At 41.3% G+C, this 5099-nt stretch overlaps 1 protein-coding gene across 3 annotated transcripts in view; it reads left to right on the top strand.

Moving 5' to 3' along the window:
• LRATD2 (LRAT domain containing 2) overlaps positions 1–5099 on the top strand; it is a 344774-nt gene that overhangs the window by 5668 nt on the left and 334007 nt on the right. The gene's annotated exons all lie outside the window — the stretch shown is intronic.

Here is a 5099-nt window from a genome sequence, read left to right as displayed (position 1 = left end):
CTTAGTTAAATAAAAGATTGATGATATCTTTTAAACCATTTCCTCTTCACTATGTCTTATTACAATAGAATCTGTCAAGTCCTTTTGAAAAATGCTCTGAGGGTTTCCAATAAACCATTCATTAGAGTTAACTCTATTTATATACTTTTTTTTTCCATTTGTATACTTTCTTTCTGCCATTTTTGGTCCAAATCCAAGTTCCTCGGCTTAACTGCAATTTTTCTGAAATATTAAGTGTGTTTCATCTTTACATTACTCAGTAAACATTTTGATGAATTCTTTTAGTGACTGAAAACCCTCCCTGCATTTACTGTGTGGGAATTAATCACCTATTGCTTCTAGGCTCCATGTTCATGAAGAACGTCTTGTGAACATAAATTTTCAATACCCATTGATTTTTTCAGGATCCATGCAAACGTTGCCAGAAACCACACTCACATTTTGGAGTCTGTACTGGGGAGGTTTGGTAATAAGATCAGTAACCCATGTTGCGTCTTAGGTGGTTTCAGAATCCCAGACAAAGGGAATGGGTTCGCTGAGTGATTTAATTACAGAAAACAGGCACATGTGATCAAGTGGCACTGCTGACATGATAAAGGATGCAGGTGCCAGCAGTAGGTACAGGAGCAGATGTGTCCTCTGGGACTGGTGTGTGGGAGGCCACCAGCACTCCTTAGACCAGCACCTGAAGTCACTACCACAGTCCTGTGAGGCTCAAAAACCTGGGCTCCATCAACAGGCTCCGTGAGGATTTTAAATAGGAAGAGTGTTGAATGCTGAAGGTTATCGAGAGCTCAAGCAGCAGTGAGACCATTTTTCCCTAGAGTGGTTGTCCTTAATTTATCATGGTTCTCATTGCACAGGAAAGTAGAGGGAAGGGAGCCTAATATAGAATGTGCATATAAATATTTGGGGTGATTTTGGTGGAGGCTGCTGTTCCTCTTTCTCCTAAATGGACTGAGTTTGCTTAATGTAGGAAAATGACATGTTTGGAAGTGTTTAAAAGGACCTCCAAAATGAACAGGCCCAAAATGTGTGCAAAAGGGCTTTTACTTCCCTTTACTGAGTTTCCTGGAAAACTGCTTATTAAACACAATTTTATCTGCACAGTAGATGCAAGAAAGGTTAGTGTCTGTGATTTGCAATCACAGCAAGGTACTGAGTATGAAGGGCTAGAGGATGCTGAGCCCTAGACGAGATACTAGAACATATAAAGATTACAGACGAACAAAAACCTTAGATAATCTCTACCCCTGAGCTTGTTTCTAAGGGGAAATCAAATTTCGCTCATACATGTAGAACAAATATAATGAAAGGTGGTCCTGTGAAGTGCTGATGGTTGATCGGTATTCAAATAAAGCAGATATGTGTAGGTTTAATTGGAGTACTCAGAGAAATTGGAGAAATCAGATCAAAGCCCTGAAGGTACAACGATGATAGAGGAAAGGATGTAACTAATATTCACGAAGTATTTAATGGGGAGTCTCCTAAATTCCATTGCCTAAGGTAAACCAGATCCACAGTGTCCGTCCTCATGTGACTTACTTTCTAATAGGTAAGACAGATAACTACTTACTACCAAAATCTTCACAAGAAGGAATTTAGAGATGTGATAGGTGCAGTGAAAGAAATGTGCAGGGTGTAGGGAGAGACTCTCTCTCCATCGCCGAGTCAGTAGGCTTCCCTGAAGATGCATTTATGCTGAACTTTGGAAGAGGTAGAGGAGAAAGCCAGGTGCTTCAGAGTGGACACTGATTACATTAATTCAGGGAGGAAGGCTGGGGATTGAATGAATGAAGGTTGAGTGCTCTCAGAATGCCTTTGCTTAATGCTCCAGTGGTAGCCATTTCTCCTTGGGGTTCCCTTCTGCAACCTGTTGTCTAATTCAGTGTATCTGACACTTAACACAGGAACAGGCAGAGATACTCTCAAAGTTTGAGTGAATGAATGAATTTGGAGGTTGGGATTTGTTGGTCTAGAAAGACCTCCTATTAACTCAAGGTGATGTCAGGACTGTGGTTTGAAGAGGTGAAGTCGCGGTGGTCTTTAGGATGGATTGAACAGGGAGAGCAAATGTGACTCTGTCCTCCCCTCTTCCAGAACTAGAGGCTGTACTGCTCATGCTATTGATGGCTTGTATTGCCAGCCAGGTAATGATGTGTGTGAATTCGGGCCTTTGCCCAGTGCAAGTGAAAGGAGAAGTGGCCAGGCTGGGCTTGATGGGAACAGAGGTAAGCGGGAGCAAGAGGTTTTATAGCCTGCGCGCCATAGCCTTGGAGCCATGATTGAAATAGAGGCTCTTTTGTACAGTTGGCTAACACAAGCCACTGCTATAATACAGTCTCTCATGCCTTGTCTAGTGTGGCCATAAATGACTCCAAAGATTAGCTCACTGCTCTTTTGGGAAACTTGTGCAACAATGTAATTAACTCCCAAGGTTTGATTATCAATATTCCGTGCCTTCTTTTTAACCTCATAACTTTGAGGATTCTCAGTTGTTAGGCTAAACTGGAGGTAGAGGGTCTGGTCCTAGGCCCACAGAATCAAATAGCAGTTAAGGCTTGACAGTCAAACTACCTGGGTTTCTCTACTTCTGGCTCTGCTGGTAACCTTGGGAGAAATGAGACACCTGCTTGGAAACTTTATTTCTTCCTATGTGCAATGTGGCTTATTGCATTGGTCAATTCAATTATGAATATCAGTTGTATTTGTAAAATAACATAATATATGATACATGTAATATAATATAGTAATAGTATCAACTTCAAATGGTTGTTTTTGAGTCCAAAATGAAACAATGCACAGAAAGCCCAGATCATTAGCTACTGAGATTAACTAGAGAAAATCTGGGATATTATAGGTGTTCAAAAGCCTTATTCAAAATAAAGTTACTGTCTGGGAGAGAGAAGTCTTCCCTTTAGTCTTGGAGAATTTCTTAGCTAAATAACTCTAGTTAATACGTAAGTTGTTTAGCTACTGCTGTAGTGTTTGAAATGTTTCTTGAGCTTTGATCTTTAGTAGAAGAACCATTTAACTTGTTTCTACATTTTATATGTTTACTCATTAATTAAACAAGTTATTTCCTGTGAACTTTTAAGGTGCTAGGTGCTGGAGAGCCAAGAGGGGATAAGAAGGGATTATTGCAATAGATAGTAATATTGACAGTGATGAGGTCACCTTGCCTGCACTGTCCTATTTTAATCATCACAATAGCCTTTCTGGACAGATACTAATATCTTCATTTAATAGTTGAGGAAACAGGTTTAGAGAAATGAGGTGATTTGTACATGGACACGTAGCTAATAATCGACTGCTTCTGGCCAGGAGCAGGAATGCTGGTCTTCCAAGCCCTAGGCCATGGTTCCTCCACAGAGAGATCATCTGACCACTTCCACCCCTTTGGCCACTCCTCCCTTCTCCTTACCCTAGGAGAATGCATAGAACCTTATTCTGCTCCAACTTTCGGCATGCAGCACGATCTGAGTAGCACACGTATTTTCCCTCTTGTTGCAGCAACTCTGGAGCAAGTGACTCTGGGAGGCAAAAAGAGGCAGGAAAAAGAGGAAAGGCAACTCTCAGCCATGAGGAATTTTACGTCCTTATCCATCCTGTGTAATAGTGACAGGGCTAGGGTGAAGTTGGCCAACCCATAATTATGCCCCCTTCCCTGTGGCTGGGCACTGTGACAATCCCTCCTCAAACTGCCCCTCTTCTCTCTGCCCTTTGTGACTCTTTTTACCCCTCCAGGCTGAGGTCAGGTCACACAGGCCTGCTTCCAGCTGACCTGCTATGTGACCTTGCCAAGTTAGTAACTTTTTTAAGCCACCTTGACTTATTTAAAAATTAGTGCCTCCAATATAGTGGTGTTCACTGGCTTACACGAGACATAGTAAATCAAGCACATATGGGACACTTAGGTGTGGCATGGTGGCCATATTGGTTGGCTCTGCCACAAATGGCTCTGTTAAGAATATATGACCTTGGACTTTCCTGGTGGCGCAGTGGTTAAGAATCCGCCTGCCAATGCAGGGGACATGGGTTTGAGCCCTGGGCCGGGAAGATCCCACATGCTGCGGAGCAACTAAGCCTGTGCGCCACAACTACTAAGCCTGCGCTCTAGAGCCTGCGAGCCACAACTACTGAGCCCACGTGCCACAAATACTGAAGCCCGCACACCTAGAGCCCGTGCTCCACAACAAGAGAAGCCACCGCAGTGAAAAGCCCACGCACCACAACAAAGAGTAGCCCCCGCTCGCCGCAACTAGAGAAAGCCTGCGCACAGCAATGAAGACCCAATGCAGCCAAAAATAAATAAATAAATTTATATTAAAAAAAAAAAAGAATATATGACGTTGAGGAAGTCCCTTTACCCTCTAGGACCCTGGATCTACGTTTCTGTGTGTGGAGCACCCAACTCGAGCAGGAGTCTATGACAAGATTCCAAGTGCAACTTTGAGATGGTTATAGTAGTTGCTCTACTTAATTATAATTAATTAATACTAATTAGTACTGATTCCTTGGCCATAACCCTAAGCCTCACCTCATTCATATAAAAAATTAATATGTAAAATGTAAAAAAGTTAGTGATAGTAATAATATGATGGAATTTCAGGGAGTGCTTTTATTGTGAAAAGTAGGAACTGTACACAAAACTTTTTTTGAGAATTGGCAAATTGTTTTATGATCTTTCATATTAGAAGTCCAGATCTGGGCCATGGATAAGAAAAAAGATGGTAATAGAAATAAATTAATCCATGTCTCCTTTATTTTGGAAAAAATGTTTAGAATTTTTGTTTGTTTTAAATTTTTTAATTTTGCTTTTTGAGCACTGATTCCTTCCCCCATTCCCCCCTCCCACACACACTCGAGTACATTTCTCTTTGCCACCTGGCTCTACTCTTGGCCAATACATCATACCCTTGAGAGAATTCTTCTTTATCTTCAATAGATAGGCGTGATTTATTCTACTTTATTTTAATAGGGTCTATTTCTTTTTGTATTTGAGAAAGAGCAAGGTTGTTCATAAAGCCATAAAACATCACATGGTGGCAGTTCTTTGTGCTGACATCTATTTTACTACTTTAAAAAAATACTAATAG

The sequence above is a fragment of the Eubalaena glacialis genome, chromosome 17, assembly GCF_028564815.1.
Source record: "Eubalaena glacialis isolate mEubGla1 chromosome 17, mEubGla1.1.hap2.+ XY, whole genome shotgun sequence".
In the NCBI taxonomy this organism is placed as follows: domain Eukaryota; kingdom Metazoa; phylum Chordata; class Mammalia; order Artiodactyla; family Balaenidae; genus Eubalaena; species Eubalaena glacialis.
The sequence above is the reverse complement of the archived record's forward strand: the minus strand, read 5'-3'. Positions and strand labels throughout refer to the sequence as shown.